This window comes from Gossypium raimondii, chromosome 13 (genome assembly GCF_025698545.1).
Source record: "Gossypium raimondii isolate GPD5lz chromosome 13, ASM2569854v1, whole genome shotgun sequence".
Taxonomy (NCBI): Eukaryota; Viridiplantae; Streptophyta; class Magnoliopsida; order Malvales; family Malvaceae; genus Gossypium; species Gossypium raimondii.
The window spans coordinates 49,508,057-49,527,027 of NC_068577.1; the positions used below are offsets into that span (position 1 = coordinate 49,508,057).

At 31.3% G+C, this 18,971-nt stretch overlaps 1 pseudogene; it reads left to right on the forward strand.

Annotated features, from left to right (window-relative positions):
- The first annotated feature begins 15,203 nt into the window (after positions 1 to 15,203).
- LOC105781835 (benzyl alcohol O-benzoyltransferase-like) lies at positions 15,204 to 17,993 on the forward strand (annotated as a pseudogene).
- Positions 17,994 to 18,971: the final 978 nt, after the last annotated feature.

Genomic DNA, 18,971 nt, shown 5'->3' on the forward strand with positions numbered 1-18,971 from the left:
ACAAGTGGACATGACATTACATATATGATGACATCTTTGTCACATCCAATTTTGGAAATAACAAAACTTAATGAATTTAACAACTATTGCTTGGTGAGGAGTAAAGTTTTAAAATTTTAAAAAGTACAAGAACTAAAAAATACCAAATTAAAGTTCAATGACTGAATCCACAATATTAGTAGAGTACAAGGACTAAAAATAATCAAATTAAATTACATTGACTAAATTCGCAACTTTCGTAAAGTGCAGGGACTAATAGCAGAGTTTAATCCTTATTTAACTACAAAAATAGTAGCTTAAGGACTTTTTTTGACATATTAGCCCCCAAAACGCATGATTTGTTTTAAATTTAACATAATATAACATTTATCCTTCAATATTTACATTTTTGTCAACGTAGCCCTTATTATTTTTTAGCTAAAATTGACCATCAACCTTTTTAAAAAAAATCAAATCACTTTTTTAACTAAAAATTAAAATTTTTAATGATGTTGGAGTGACAATCCACATGTCTTCATACTGACATGACACTATGTATCTCATATGCCACGCCAATAAATAATTTTAAAATTATAAAAATTCAAAAAGTAATAATTTAGAAATTTAATATATATTTCATAAAAATAAAAAAATACAATGAGTACATGTTTAAAAATTTAATGTTTTAGTCAATATTTCAGTTAAAAAACAAGGTTAATAGTCAAATATGACCCCGAGGGTTAAATTAAGCTTTAAAAAAAAATAAGGGCCAAATTGATAAATGATGTAAATATTGAGGACTAAATTTGGCATTATACCTTCTAAATTTTATGTTTTGGGTTTTGTTAATGATGGCCTGCCAAAGCCCAATCCAAAGAACCCATTAAACAGATTATTTTGGGCTTATATATGAGTGGGACCTGGGTTTAGCAATCTTTATGCCACGAGAGAGGTTGAGATTAATGGTTCATTTCTTAAGTGGGGCTAATATCGTTACTGTTCCATTACGAGGAACTCCAAGGATTAAAGGAGGTACACTCCTGTTGTTGGATGGTGAGGGAAAATCTATGTATCCAAGTCCAACCATGCTTTAATGTTTTTCCTGGTTCACTCCTGGGGTGGAGCAAGATTTTATAGTTATTTTATATCCTTATTTAATAGTGTCCCTTTATTCCAATTATCAGAGAAACAAGAATCCAAAATTCTAGCTTCGTTGGCACGAGGAAGTTGAGATTGTGAAGAATATATGATTTAATCCCTTACTCATTTTATAAAGACGGGTGAAAAAACAGGAGAGAATCGGGTGTTATTGTTTTTATTTTAACGAGATAAATTAAATGCAAAATCTAAAGTTTAGAATGGTTAAAATTATTTTAGTTTTAAATTTATAATCAGGTAAGTTATATAAATAAATTTTATAATGATGTAATATATATTTTCATGACTTGTTGTTTACTTAGTGTGGGTGCAATGTGGTGCGTTTAACTTACTTTTTGTCCTACGCTACAGTATCGCCGCCACCGCTGTTTTTACACTAACTGCAGGTAAACGCACCGTCCATCTAAACTTACCCTTAATGTGTAAAAGCTTTTAATCCCAAAGTTTACACTAGAAACCCACTTCGTGTAGACATTTATTTTGGTTGAAAATATGGAAATGATGTTTTGTAGGTCCTACACTACACCAAAACAGGCTTTTAGCGGCGTTTTCCAAAAAGCGCCGCAAAAAACTAAGCCCAACGGCGCCGTTCTCAGAGCTTTCAAGGATTTAGCGGCGTTTTTAAGAAAGCGCGGCTAATGCTCAGGGCTTTAGCGGCGTTTTTGGGAAAGCGCCGCAAAAAAAACTAAGCCCAACTGCGCCGTTTTGTAAGCTTTCGGGGATTTAGCGGCGTTTTTAAGAAAGCGCCGCTAATGCTCAGGGCTTTAGTGGCGTTTTTGGAAAAGCGCCGCAAAAAAACTATGCCCAACGGCGCCGTTTCTGAGCTTTCGGGGATTTAGAGGCGCTTTTAAGAAAGCGCCGCTAATGCTCAGGGCTTTAGCGGCGTTCTTGGGAAAGCGCCGCAAAAAAACTAAGCCCAACGACGCCATTTTCTGAGCTTTTGGGGATTTAGCGGCGTTTTTAAGAAAGTGCCGCTAATGCTCAGGGCTTTAGCGGCATTTTTGGGGAAGCTCCGCAAAAAAAACTAAGCCCAACGATGCCATTTTCTGAACTTTCAGGGATTTAGCGGCGTTTTTATGAAAGCGCCGCTAATGCTCAGGGCTTTAGCGGCGTTTTTGGGGAAGCGCCGCAAAAAAAACTAAGCCCAACGGCACCGTTTTCATAGCTTTCGAGGATTTAGCGGCGTTTTTAAGAAAGCGCCGCTAATGCTCAGGGCTTTAGCGGCGTTTTTGGGAATGCGCCGCAAAAAAAACTAAGCCCAACGGCGCCGTTTTCTGAGCTCTCGGGGATTTAGCGGCGTTTGTAAGAAAGCGCCGCTAATGCTCAGAGATTTAAAATAATTTAAATTATTTGTTAAAAATGGAAAAATTAAAATACTATTATTTAAAATAATTTTAAAGTTTTTTGGATACATTACTGATTTTTTTAGCTTATATATTAAATAATTTATTATATAATCGTAAAAGAGATAGTATTAATTTTAAAATATTGAATTAATTATCACTATAGTATATGGTTTAGAGTTTAAAGAGCAGGCTGGGGTATGGATTTAGGGTTTGTGATTTAAGGTTTAAAGGTTAAGTGCTATGCTTTAGGTGTTAGGGGATTTAGGGTTAGGGGTTAGGGATTTGGGGTTTAGGGTTTCAACAGTTAGGTTAGAGTTTAATTTTAGATTAATTAGTTTTATTAATTTTTATATTAAATATGTTCTTATATATTTCTAAAATAGATAATAATAAATTTAATATATTGAAATTATGAGTATATAGTTTATATTATTTAAGAGTTATATAATAGATAGATGATCACTTTATGCATGTAGATTGATCGGTTAATTTAGGGTTTAAGCTTAAACCTTAAGGTTTATAAATTGAAACTTGTTAAATGATACAATTAATTAATACTTGTATATTTAAAAACATTTAAACCTAACCATTTGATATTTTTGATATGGATCGATATATATATACACACAGGTAATTAATTATTTAAATTGGATAGGACCAAAATATAAGAAAAGATAAAATAAAAAAATATAAATGAAATAAAAAACTAAAATTTATACATGTATCAAATACTTTTAAATATTACTTAAAATTTTAATAATTATTTACGTAAAATTTAAAGGTCTTGTTCTTTAGCGGCGTTTGTGGTAGAAGTGCCGCTAAAGGTCTTGTTCTTTAGCGGTGTTTGTGGTGGAAGCGCCGCTAAAGGTCACGATCTTTAACGACGTTTGTGGTAGAAGCGCCGCTAAATGTCTTGTTCTTTAGCGGCGTTTATTTTTAAAAACACCGCAAATGTTAGTGACGTTGTCAACAGTGGCATTTTTTGCAGCGCTTCCAAAAGCGCCGCTAAAGGCCTAAAAAAACGCCGCTAAAAGCCTGTTTTGGTGTAGTGCCATAAGCCAATTTGGATAAGCACTTCCAGTATTATTTTGCAATTGATAGACATTATTTAGGTAAGTAAATGATGCTTCCTTAATCCAATTTGGATAAGCCCTTCGACTATGATGTTGCCATTCATTAGGGTTTGGCTAGCTTAAGTTAATGTGTAGCTTACTCTTTCTATATTAAAATCGAATCATTTTATATTTGTATGTTTGATATTATTGTGAATAAATAAAACTAATAAGGGCCGCTGATTGAGTCATAACTTGACTGGTATGGATATTATCCTCAATGCAAGAGGATGTGGGTTCGAGTACGGTGAAACACGTTATCCTCTTATTTATGAGTTGAGAATGGGCTATAAGTAGTTTTAAGCATTGTCTCAAAAAGAGTAAAGATGATCAGAATTTATAATGAGATTATTAAAAAAAAAAGTATATATGGATCCCGAATTAAGTTTTAAATATAAATTTCTTGACATTAATAATAATGATGTATTATTAAATTAATTACAAATTCAAACTACTAAACATTCTAATAGCTCTTCAATATAGTATTTTGTATTCATCCCTAATTCTCTATTTTGAGTTGTAATTTATTACTAACACAAATTATAATAGATAGAAAGTATATTTACTACCTATATCTTTGAGAACAGATACATATTCTTTTGTTTTAAGTAAATTAATTTCATATACAACAATAAATACATTAATAAAAATAAAATATATATATATATATATACTTTTTAAAATCAATGTAAAAGGTAATACAAAATCCTTAATATTGATTATATATGAAAATTACGAGAAATATCAATATTTAAAGTTCACATTTCTACCTTTTATTTTATGCATGTATAAAAACCTATAAATAAATTCCTATAGCAGTAAAGAACTATAAATCAAGTCACTAGTAGTTTAAGGTTTTTAACCTTATTTTCCTATTTTAAATTCTTTCTTTCTTTTTTACTTTATATATTTTAATTCTATTTTGCATAATTTGTTTTAACACATTTATTCTCTAATTTTTTATATTAAGATCATCGAATAGACCTGTCTTCTAAGAATCTAAAAACGAATTCGATGAAAAAGTGATCGAACAGATGTATAGAACACTATGCAACAAGCAACTTAAAATTAATGAAAAACATATTGAAGAGCTTGATTCAACCAATTAATGAGTTGAACAAGATACAATATTTTATATAATATTTAAATTACATTATTTATGAAAATGTATAATTTAAAAAAAACTAATTTAACCTTATATGTTTTGATATCATGGATGTAAGTTGTAACTCTCAAAACGCCTAATGCGTAAAGAGGTAAATATATCGTAAACTGTAATTTTATTTTAAATAGATCCCAAACTTTAAAAGTTTTTAATTATATCTCTAAATTATAGAGGTTCTTCTATTATTGAATAGTTAATTTAATTGTTGAGTGAGATGTAAGTCTTATGCGATATAGTTTAAAATTAAAACTTAAAGAAAATTGAATATTGTAAAAATATTGGTTTTGATGTTTTGAATGTTTCTACAAAATTAGTTTTATCATTCATTCAGTACTCTCTTTTTTTTTCGGTTTTAGTTTATATTTAGTTTTAACTTATAAAGTTATATAATAGCATTCTACTTTTCTTTAAAATTTTCATTCTAAATTATGCACATCTAATGGTTTTAATAATAGAAGGACCTGATTGATATGACATTGATAGTTTACGAATAAAATTAATATGTTTTGAAATTTAGAAACTAATTTAAAATAAAAGTCATAATTTAATGATATCTAGTACAATTAACTACTGCGTAAATGCTGAAACTGCTGATTGCTACAAATTAAGGTAAAGGGGAAAATGTTGCCAGTAATCCTTAAATTAATCTCAAAGTCATTCGCATGATGCAGACAATGAATGAAATTGCAATAATATTGTCGATGAAAGTAATTTCAAATATGAATTTTATGGCTTAATATATAATTTAGTACTTAAATTTGGGTATTTGTATTTGATAAAAGTTATATATTTTGATACCTAAACGTATTAGTGTTAATTTTAAAATTTAATTTGGGTTTTAGAGTTGACTTAATAAAATTCATACATAGCTAATAATATTATTAGCAATTAACTTTTATTAAATCAACCCTAAAACTCAATTAAATCCATCGGATTGTATTTGACAAATTAAACATAAAATTCACAATAAACACCAAAGTTATTTCATTAACAAAATCGTGAAAAATGAAACCTAATAATATCAAAACAACCTTAAAACCCAAATTAATAAATATTAGAAGGTATGAATATTTGAGAAAAGAAGAACACATATATTACAAGATATGAGCTTCCCTCCCGCTATGTGCATGTATATGTTTGAGCAACTATGGATTGCTTCAAGGGAAAAAAAAGTTACCAAAGATGTAATAGAATCCTTAAAATAATCCAAAACTCATTTGCAGGATGTGGACTATGAATGAATTTACAATAATGTTGTGGATCAGAGTAAATTCCCAATAATTAATAATAATCTTTTCACTTGGTTTTTGATTGGTTAATGACTTTTGCCGCACTCCAAGTGTGGTTGTTCACTATTTTCTTTCCTTTTCTGATTTTGGGAGTTGATCGTTGAACTTGCTATAGTTGGGTGGTTGCTGTCTTCAAAGTGGGGCGTGCGGGATTTCCCTTCAAACCATTTCTCTATATTCAACTTTACATGATTAATTTCTCAATTTCTTTTATGAATAAGCACGTGAGTGCTATTGATCTCTGGTTTCTTGATGACATTTTTATTGATGGGGAAGATGAGTGATTGGTTCATAATTTCATATTTGGATTTGAAATCATTCCTCCAATTATCCTTTCAAATTCTTATTGTTGGATATCACGTATATAATAAGGGTAATGACATTTTATTATTTATTATCATGATAGGTTAGCCCAAATTAAAAGTGATCTAATTTTGTTAAAGTTTTATTCGGTTTTAATTATTAAATAAAGTATAAGTCAAATATATGTGTAGATACTCTAGTAATTAAGTTCTAATCAATTTCTAATTAAATGATGGACTAATTAGGAGTTAGGGCTAATGTGTCAAAGCTATATATATTAGGGTTATAGTCCTCAAATTACATACAAGATATCTTTTCTAATATCCCATCCTTACGAAAGAGAGAGCAAACATTCTCTGAATTAATTGTGTGCTAATTTGGATGATCAAATTCCAAGATCCAGAAAAACTTTAAGGAATTCATGGATTCAGGTATGCTTCTGCATCTAGTTTTATTCTTGATGATTTGATATGATAGATCTTAGTTTACAGTTTTAATTTTATATTAGATATTATTTACGGTTCTAACATATATATCCTCAAATTATGATTTTATTTTAAATTAACCCGTAAATTTCAAAGCATTCTATTTACATTTTAAAACGCTATCAATGTTATATATACCAATCAATCAATAAAATCATTAAATGGCATGCCAAATCTTATGTGAAATAATTTAAAATAAAACTTTAAAGAAAAGTAAAACATTATTGTATAACTTTCATAAGCAAAAATAAAATAGAAAAAAGAGAGTGATCAAAGCTTTTGTAAAAGCTTCTAAAACATCAAAACCAAGATTTTACAATATTTATTTTTATTTAAATTTTTCATTTTAAACTATACCGCATAATATTTGACATATCATTAACGGTCAAATTCATTATTTTAATAATAGAAGGATTTTAATATTATAACCTCAATAATTTAAGAGTATATATAGAATCTAGCATCCACCAAACTATATTACTTTGTTAAACTAATGAATTCATTTAAACTCCGCCAACTTTCTACAGGACATATCCAAGCTTCACCAGGTATATACATACACACTAAGGCTACTTTCAAATTGCTTTTAAAATGGTTTATAAAAGTTTAATTTAAAATTTAATTATTTATTATTGCTAATAAAAATACATCTTAGGTATAATGTTGTAAAATGAAAATATACATTTAAATAATTTTCAATTTCAATAATATTTTGATATTTTGTAAGTATATAAAAATAATTTATTGTAAGTCATTATTAATATTTAAATAATTTTAAAAAATAATATTAATTATTTGTAAAATTTAATTTGAATATATAAATTATATTTTAAATATTAAAATATAATCATTATAAATTTAGATATATAATGTTATATATTTGAAATAAATTTTGTATACTCAATATAAATATTGCATAAAATAAATTGGATTAAAAGTAAAGGTTTAAAATATTCTTTTTTGACTTAAAAAGTGCTTTTTCGAAACATAAAAACTAAAAAAAAGGGTTTTTATTTTTGGGTTTAAAAATACTTTTAACTTAAAAGCTGTGTGTTTAGCATTGTTTGTTACTGTTGAAGGAAACGTTACTAGTATGGACAGGTGTCAAATGACCAGTGGAGGCTCCTAACCTTTGTCGTCATTCACAGCAGCCAAGGATTTTCTGTTTTTCTGTTTTCATTCTTCTCAACAGATTGCTCCACGTTGCTCCTCTTATTTTCCATTACTAAAATCTGTTTTTGCTCTCAATCTCTACTATAAATGTACCAAAAAATGATCCATTAAACAGAATGAAGGAATTCATTTTCTCATTTTCTGATTCTCCTTTATTTTTCTGCTTATGCTCTGTATTTAGCCTATGTTTTTTTACTGTTCTTAACTTGGTATCTGAGCCTTTCTTCCTCACGGATTAAGCTTTCGTTATGACCAACACCAACAGTAACGCCACCAGTCAAACGACTGAATCTGTCACTGCCTCCGGTGCGATTGGGAGCTCCGTCGATGGCTTTGATGGAAGACTTTTTCAACCAAAAAGCTTAATATTATCCTAGATGATGACAACTACTTATTGTGGCAGCAACAAGTTTTACTAGCAGCCAAAACCTTCAAACTTCAAGGCTACTTAGACGGCACCCTGGTTCCACCTCCCTCGATAATACCCGATGAAAATGGTGGGTCAACACCAAACCCAGATTTTGCAAGATATGAGCAACAAGATAGTGCTCTTGCTTCTTGGTTGCTTTCATCGGTGAGTCAAACAGTTCTTCCTCACCTTATTGGAATGAACACTTCTTCTCAAATATGGCAAACTTTGGCTCGTGTTTATGGCAGCAAAACGACCTCCAAGCTAATGTTTTATCGTCGAGCACTTCACTCTCAACGCAAAGGTGATTTGAGCATGAAGGATTATTTACTTAAAATTAAAAGTTTCTGTGATAACTTAGCAAACTGTGGAGAAATGGTTAGTGAATATGAGCATGTTACGGCTATTTTAAATGGTTTATCTGCTGATTTTGAATCTGTTATTACTGTCATCTTGGCTAGTCCTATTCCATACAGCGTTCAAACGGTATTCACACTTCTTCTTGATGCTGAAGCGCGACAACAAACTCTTCTCGCCTCTATTCCAGCTGCTGCCAATATGATTACCACTCAAAGTTTTCAAAACAATGGAGAAACTCCCTCTTACAGACCACCCAATCCTTCTTCTTTTCGAGGTCGAGGAAGGGGTCGATCTAATAATTCTAGGCTCCAATGCCAACTTTGCGCTTGGGCATCCGGTAGATCGATGCTACTTTCGTTTCGATCAAAACTATAAGGCTTCTACTTACAGACCTCCCTCTTCACAACCGGGAACACAAGCTCCTCAAGCCTATGTTGCTACCTTCAACACCCCTCAATGGACACCAACTGGTGGGTCATCCTCTGTGCATAATAGTGGGACAGCACCATGGGCCCCACCTCCTTCACTTGAACCACATGGGTATTGGATTTATCAAACCTCACCTCTCCAGAATGCTAATGCCTCCATGCCACCAACCACTACTCTGCCTAATAATGCCAATGCTTATATTGCAACTCCTGAAACAGTAAGTGATCCAAGTTGGTACACAAACTCTGGTGCTACCCACCATATAACTCACTCTTCTGAATCCATTGGTGAAAAAGCTTCATATTCTGGACCAGGTACAATTTTTGTTGGTAATGGTTATGGTCTTCCTGTTATGCATACTGGTCAATTGTCTTTAATTACTCAAACACGACCTTTAGTCATGCGCTCTTTACTTTATGTTCCTGGCATCACTAAAAATCTTCTCTCTGTTTCCAAGTTCACTAGTGATAATCAAGTGATGTTTGAGTTTTTTCCAAAGGAGTGCAAGGTTCGGGACCTAAAGACAAATGAAGTTCTGTTGCATGGAGATGTTCATGGTGGTTTATATCGTTTAAAGTTGCCATTTTCTTCTTCAAATCCGTCTGTTCAATGCTATGTTACTTCGCATACTACTCCGTTGTCTTTATGGCATGCTCGTCTTGGGCATCCATGCCGCTCTACTCTTGTTCAAGCTCTTCAAAATTGTAATGTTTCATTTCATGATAATAAAATTGGTGACTGTTGTCCAGCATGTCAAATGGGAAAAGCTCATAAACTGCCTTTTACAAATTCCTTGACAGAGTATACAACACCGTTACAATTAATTATATCTGATGTTTGGGGACCAGCACCGGTTACATCAAATGGTTTCTCCTATTATGTGGCATTTACAGATGCTTTTTCTAGATATACATGGATATACTTTCTCACTCGAAAATCAGATGTTTTAAGTGTGTTTATTCAATTTCATAAGATGGTGGAACGTCTTCTTGGTCACAAGATAAAAGTACTTCAAACTGACAATGGTGGAGAATTTCAAGCTTTAAAAGGGTATCTATCGCACCATGGTATCATTCATCGTTTATCATGCCCTCATACTTCTGAGCAAAATGGCATAGTTGAACGGAAACATCGCCAAATTGTTGAATCTGGGTTGTCGATGCTTGCTCATGCTAGTATGCCTCTACACTACTGGAATGATGCCTTTACAAGTGCTATTTTTCTTATTAATCGACTTCCAACCAAGGCGTTAGATGGTCTTTCTCCGTTTGAAAAACTTTTTGGCACAAAACCAGATTATCAATTCTGCCATGTATTTGGGTGTCTCTGCTTTCCAAATTTGCGCCCCTTCAACAGGAACAAATTGAATTTTCGGTCAAAGCCTTGTGTTTTTCTTGGTTATTCTCCTTTACATAAAGGATATCGGTGCCGGACATCAGAGGGTAAAATCATTGTTTCACGTCATGTCATTTTTAATGAACAACAATTTCCCTTTAAACAAACCCAATCTCAGCTTTTACCTCACCAAAATAAAAATTCAACCACTACCTTGTATATTGTGCCATCACCTATCAACTCATCCCCTCCTTCACGTCACATAAGTCCATCACCTCCACATATTTCTTCTACTACTCCTACACACACTATGGGACCCACCATGTGTTCACTTGATAACCCCCCATCTTCGTCCTATATACCATCCCACCCTCCTACTTTATCTGACAATTCCCACACTACAGTTAACCCACCATCATATTCTACTCCTATACTCACACCACAAATTGATCAAACTGAAAATTTTGAACCACAACAAGCTTCCACCACAAACACCCATCCCATGATAACTAGAAGCAAAGCTGGAATTTTTCGCCCCAAAATTCTACTTTCTCAAGCACCTTCCTCTGACCCTGAGTTACCCTCTGATATTCATAGTGCTATGCATTATCCTCACTGGCAAAATGCTGTTCATAGTGAGATTCAAGCTTTGATAAAAAACAACACTTGGACATTAGCTCATTTACCATCTTCTCATCGTGCTATCGGATGTAAATGGCTGTTCAAAGTTAAGAAGAAACCAGATGGTACAGTGGACCGTTACAAAGCGCGTCTTGTTGCTAAAGGGTTCTCTCAAAATGCCGGTTCTGATTTTGTTGATACTTTCAGCCCAATAGTTCGTGCCAACACTATACGGACTGTTCTTGCTATTGCTGTTATGAAAGAATGGAGTCTTCGTCAAATTGATGTAAATAATGCGTTCCTTAACGACATTCTTACTGAAGAAATTTATATGCAACAACCACCGGGATTCGAAGCTCAGGGGTTGAACGGTGAGTCATTGGTATGTAAGCTCAACAAAGCATTGTATGGCCTTAAACAAGCTCCTCGAGCTTGGTTCAACACTCTAAAGGATTTCCTTGTCTCCAACTTGGGTTTTCAGCCTTCCAAAATTGATTCTTCACTCTTTATTCGACACACTGCCCGCTCACAAGTATTTCTTATGGCTTATGTTGATGATATTGTTTTAACCGACAATTCTCAATCTGATATTGATGATATTGTCACCCAACTTCACTCTCGATTTGCTATTAAAGATCTTGGAACTCTTCAATATTTTCTTGGTATTGAGATTTGCTCTATGACTGGTGGCTTATTACTTTCACAAAAGAAATATCTTCTGGAACTGCTTCATCGAACTGGTATGCATGGTGCCACACCTACTCCTACGCCAATGGTAGGTCTCCCTCATCTGACTCGCAATAATGGTACTCCATTTGAAGATACTCATTTATATAGAAGCGTAATCGACACTCTTCAATATGCTTGTATTACCAGACCAGATCTCACCTATTGTGTTAATAAACTAAGTCAATATATGAATCATCCTCTAGACACTCATTGGAAAGCTCTAAAAAGAGTATTGAGGTACATCAATGGAACTCTTGATTATGGATTGCGGTTCAAAAAGGGGTGTTTTAATCTTGTTGGATATTCAGATGCTGACTGGGCCTCCACTCCTGAAGATCGACGCTCCACCACCGGCTACTGTATTTTCTTAGGACCAAATCCTATCACGTGGTCATCTAAAAAGCAGTCAGTTGTCTCCCGTTCATCTACTGAAGCTGAATATAGGAGCTTAGCTAATTGTGCTTCTGAAATGCTTGGATTACAACAACTTCTTGAAGAACTTGGTATAAGTCTCTCAAACACACCAATTATATGGTGTGATAATACCTCTGCCGTTTCAATCTCCGCCAATCCAGTTCACCACTCAAAAGTTAAACATGTTGAGATTGATCTATACTTTGTAAGGGAAAAGGTTCTCTCTGGAGCTTTGCAAGTCAACTATATCCCCTCAAATAAACAAATTGCTGATGCTCTCACTAAACCCATCTTACCTAAAGACTTTTCTCACTTTCGCAAAGCTTTATGTGTTTCTTCACCACAAGCTATAGAAGACGGGGAGGATGTTGAAGGAAACGTTACTAGTATGGACAGGTGTCAAATGACCAGTGGAGGCTCCTAACCTTTGTCATCATTCACAGCAGCCAAGGATTTTCTGTTTTTCTGTTTTCATTCTTCTCAACAGATTGCTCCATGTTGCTCCTCTTATTTTCCATTACTAAAATCTGTTTTTGCTCTCAATCTCTACTATAAATGTACCAAAAAATGATCGATTAAACAGAATGAAGGAATTCATTTTCTCATTTTCTGATTCTCCTTTATTTTTCTGCTTATGCTCTGTATTTAGCCTATGTTTTTTTACTGTTCTTAACTTTTTATTTTTGGGTTTAAAAATACTTTTAACTTAAAAGCTGTGTGTTTAGCATTGTTTGTTACTTCAAAAAAAAAAAAAATTCCTTTTAACAAAAATAAAATAAAAATAAAACTTAAGTTTCATTGAACTCTAAAACGCTTTAATGGGATATGCATATACATAGTATACACTAATTAGCTTCGCGAGATATGTCACCTCGCCATTTGGGGGGCGATTATTGCCCTCGATGTCGTTTCTATTTTAGTGTTGTGATAGAATTTATGAGAAGTATTGTTCTTAAAAATTTGAGGAAAAATCTTGATGCTCCATCGATAAATGCCATTAATGAACTGAACATGTATGGAAATAAGGATAATACGTATCATAGTCAAGATAGTCAATATGTGTTTGATTTACAATACGTTTTTTTTGTTTAATTGTGGGAATATTGAATTGGTGTGAGCTACATTTTTTTATGTTTACCGTACTAATTGTTGATATAAAAATATGATAAAAGAGGTCAAAAGTGATTTATTTGGTGGATCAAAAGCTGTAAGTGATTTAGTTGAAGAGGAGGGACTATAAAGAGTTAATTTGGAAGAAACTTTGAAAAAGAGAAATTGATTCTCTAAATTCTGAGCAAGTATTTAAGGAAAACATTTATATGCTACATGTTTTTATATGATTAGTGAGATGGTTGATAGTGAGTGTTTTGTTAAATTGACTAAGAGACTTAGGGTGGGTTTGGATGGATGATTGGGTGCGGTGCGTTTAGCTTACTTTTTGTCTCACGTTACAGTATCTAATCTCACCGTTATTTTTACACTAACCGTAGGTAAACGCACCGCTCATCCAAACACATCCTTAATGTAATAGATTGCAGGGTAGTGATGTGATGGCACTCTTATTGCAGTGGTTGGGCTTGGAATGGCATGATACTTGGCTATGTTGGAGCATGGTGAAGCCTCTAAATATATGTAATGGTTTCTTAGTATTTTTTATTAAACAATATACTTTTACAATCTAAAATATATATTTATATTTTTAGTTAAATCAAAATTGATCTAACTTATAATAAAAATCAATTAATCTTAAAAATAATTAAATAATTAGAAGAATAAAATAATTATTTTTTAGAACAAAAAGAAGTTTAAAGTGTTTAACGGAGAATAATAATATTAAGTAATTAGATAAAATAAATAAAATAATATTAATTCATAAAATAAAAACTATTGAATATAAAATAATAATCATTAAACATCTCAAATAATAACGAAAATTATATTTTTTAGTGATGAAAATAAAACCTATTAAATAATGCTAAAACATAATTTTTTAATAATTTTGTATATGTTATTTTGAATAAAATGACTTGATAATACATATATCTATAGTGCTAAATATTAGTATTAATTGGTATATAATTATATTGCTAATTATTAAGTGATAATAATTATTAAATTGATAATGAAAACATTATAATTATTTTATATTAATATTTTTTATGAATATAATTTTGTGTTTAAGATTTAATAGAAACACCATTAATAAAATATTTATAATATTTGAATGATTTTATTGATTTATAATTTTATTAATTAATAATATATTATGTTTTTAAGTAGATATTTTAAAATCTATGACCAAATTAATTAATTTTAAATTAATATACTATTATATTAATTAATTTTTTATTATCACGTAATAATATTAATAAATTATTATTCTAATATCAATTTAATAATATAATTAACAATAAAAGGTATTTTATCGATTCAAAATTTCTATACTTTTATATATATATTATATAAATTATAGATTATAGATATATTGTAGATTAAAGTTTATGAAAAGTGTAGACTGCAATTATTGTTCACAGATCATGTGGCTTGCTTGGTCTGATAAGCTCGGCATATCTTTAGTGGAGTTTTATTAAGGAAATTTTATCTTGAACTAGCGCCCAACCTAGTCACAATTAAAATAAATAAATTTAAAAATATTTTAATTTTAATTTAATTATAAAATATAAAATAAAATTATTTTTTTAAAATAGAACCCAAATTAAAACCTCTAAATAGGTGAAAAGTAAAATAAAAAAAAAAAGAAAGAAAGAAGAAACTTGTCAAAATGTTATTGCCCTCCATATTGCTTTGATCTTAGTAGTTCACCTATAAATAGCTTAACCAAGCCAAAAATAAATGTACTTGTTAATCATATAATTAAGAAAAAGAAGAAGTTTCCATGGCACTACTACAACCCACTTCTCTAGTGTTCACTGTAGAAAGGCAGGAACCGGAGCTCATCGTCCCTGCTAAGCCAACCCCTCACGAGTGTAAGTTGCTGTCGGACACCGACGACCAAGCTGGTCATCGTTTCCAAATTCGAGGGCTCCATATTTATCGGAACAATGCTTGCATGCAAGGAAAGGACCCAGTTAGGGTTATAAGAGAAGCACTTGCGGAAACCCTGGTGTTTTTTTTATCCATTTGCTGGTAGATTGAAGGAAGGGCCGAACCGGAAGCTTATGGTGGATTGTAGCGGTGAAGGTATATTGTTCATTGAGGGTGATGCTGATGTTACACTTGAGGATTTCGGCGATTCACTTCACCCACCATTTCCATGTTTCAAGGAGCTTCTTTATGAACTCCCTGCCTCCATTGATTTGCTAAATTCTCCGCTGCTACAAATTCAGGTATTCATTTATTAATGTTTCAAAAACATTAATAAGACAAAAATATCATTTTTATTAGTTTAAAAAATATTGTTTTAGATCATTTCTTAATTAACTTAGTATCTAGGTTAACTCATAAAACTAGTTAAACGAGAATATCATAATACATAGCCATTTAAAATATGCCATAATCCTTGTTTTTTTTTAAATTTTAAAATTTAATCCTTATATTTTATTTAAGGAATTTAGTCTTTTTACTTTTTATTTTTATTTTCAAAATTAAAGTCAATATGTTAACATTGTTATTTTTTTGTTAAATTTGTTGTTACGACATTTTGAAACAAATGAAAATATTCACTTGGTAGTCATGTAATTAAAAAATGACGTTATAATAAACTTAAATTTAACAAAAAATTAACAATATTAATAGTGATTTTGAAATATGAAAATAGATGGACTAAATTCTTGGAAATGAAAGTATAAGAACTAAATTTCAAATCTTTTAAGAGTATATGGATTTATGACATATTTTGACTTAGATAGTTCGATGATGATGATGATTATCTATAATTATATGATATGTTCGCTAAATCGGTATTACAAGTCAACTCGACATCAATTCAATTAGGAAAATTACTTAAAATTAAATTTTTAAATAAAAAATAAAAATAAGATATCTAAAAATGAAACTAAGCATAAAAAAATTCATTTATAAATATTTTACAACTACCTATAATTCATTTAGTGAATAATATTTTATAAATATAATTTAAGGAATAACTTAAATTAATATCATCTTAAAATATATAATTTGTAGGCATCAATAAAATAGTGAAAGATTATTAATTTTAAAAAGAAAGTAAATTGAAAGTTAGAAACTATCGGGGGTAAAACATATAACAAAAAGTAAATTTGAAAATTCCGGAATCAAAAATTAAAAAATAAAAATTCATAAGCAAACAACTGAAAATTGTAAAACTGAAACCAACATTTAAAAATTTTAAAAATGGGTAGCATAAAATTGAAAATAAATAAATTACACATGTTATCCAACTTCGTATTTGTTAAAAAGAAAAGAAAAAAACAACTACCTAAAACTAACAAATTAAAAAGAAGATGATTAAATTTTAAAAACTAAAATGATATAAAATAAGAAAATATGTTTGCTTATTTTTTAAAATTTGATTTAAAAAATAATTAAATTTAAATTAAATTAAATTTGAGAAGATATCTTTTAAAAATTGATGACTTATCAATTTAGTCCTTATCAATTAATATTAATTTTTTCTTTTAGACAAAACCTAGTTATTATTTACGACAATTTAATAGGTGACACGCTTCAATTGCGGAGGTTTCATCTTTGCCCACCGATTTAACCACACCAGCGATGCTGTTGGTCTAATTCAATTCATGTCCACCATGGGTGAAATGGCACGAGGCGCGGTGGCTCCCTCAATCCCACCACTTTGGGAAAGGCACCTCTTGAATGCTCGAGACCCCCCGCTCATAACATGCGCTCACCTCGAGTACGATCATGACAAGGCCGCCACCGGCACAATCATGCCAACAGACAACTTGGTTCATCGCTCTTTCTTCTTCGGACCAACTCAAATTTCAGCTCTTAGAAGATCTATCCCCGACAACCTCCGTTGTTCAGCGTTTGATATCTTAACAGCATGCATATGGCGTTGTCGTACAAAAGCCTTGGAACTTGGCCCCGATGAAGATGTTCGGTTCATCTGCACAGTCAATGCAAGGTCCAAATTCGACCCGCCTTTGCCATTAGGGTATTACGGGAATGCACTTGGGTACCCCGCCGTTGAAACAACCGCGGCAAAACTATGCCAAAATCCATTAGAATATGCAATAAAGCTAGTGAAAGAGGCCAAGGGAAAGGTGACTGAAGAGTACATGAAATCAACGGCGGATTTGATGGTGATTAGAGGACGACCGAACGTTAACACGGGTCGATCCTTGATAGTGTCGGATTTGAGTCGAGCTAGGTTCAGGGAGGTTGATTTTGGGTGGGGTAAAGCAGAGGTGAAGAGGTTATAAGCTTTTATATACCTTCCAAGAACAAAGAAGGAAAGGAAGGGATTACAGTCCCAGTATGCTTGCCTGCTCCACTCATGGACAGCTTTGTTAAGGAGATAAACCGATTAATGCTGAAAGAGGATGAAGCAACTGGAGGTTAGACTGGTGATTCTGGCATCGGATTTGTAAAATTATATGTGATAAAAAAAGAAAAAGAGTTTCAGTATTGTTAAAAAAGATTTGATTTGATTTGTAGTATGTCTGGGTTGAGAAGTGAGTGTGGTTTGTGATTTCTAAATATATGGTATTGCTGTAAGATGAAAGAAGTGTTGAAATATTTGTATATTTAAAACAATACCCATCTGTTGGATGCAATCTGTAAAATCTGCCCAAACTACAAAATGATGTTACCAGATCCGTTGGTAAAAGACAAAAATTAGACAAATTGAAGGGGGTAATATTCCATCAAGGCTTGATGTAAGCAAAACAATAGAGAAATAGTGGCCCAACGAATTAGGATCGAATGCATCCAACCAAGTCTTTGTCGTGCTTCAATAATTACGAAAAAAAAGGTAAAGTATAAGAATAGTCAACCCTTCAATTCATTCTATTTTAATCGCTTAATTATTATTTTTTTTATTTTAATCAGAAATTAAATATTCTAACCTGCGGTTTGTTTTATTGGCCTAATAATAAAATTTAGCTCTCTAATGTCTATACATCCTACCAATTTAATCTAAAATCTAAAAAAATTAACAAATTTAGCCCCAATATTTATATGATTTGACATTTTAGTCCTAGTTATAAAATTGTAAAGAAATTTATAAATTCTTAAAAATTTAAAATTTAAATAGTAAATATAAATTATAAAAATTTAAAATTTTCAAAAGTAAAAACACAAGTATTTTTAAGATTCTGTACCCAAATGACTTTCAATAGAATCTTCCATTTTATTCTTTCTTTCATTCAAATGATGAAGTTAAGAATATCAAATATCGGACTTTTTTTATAAAACTAACTCAAAAAATTAATTAATTACGTAATGACCTATTTTTTTGATAAAATATGTAAATAACCTAAAGTCTGCAGTAAAAATTGGTGGAGCCAAACTGTTTGGCGCCACCTGTATGAATACTAGGGAAATACTACTATTTTTAAAAAAATGGGGGGCTTTAAACAAAATTTTGTTTTTCTGGTGGAGCTAAATAATTTGGCGCCACTAGACTCCAACGCTTGTGCTACCTTTTGTCCTTTTTTTTGTTTTTTTTATTTTTTTAATTTGTGTTTTTGAATTGTTTATTATT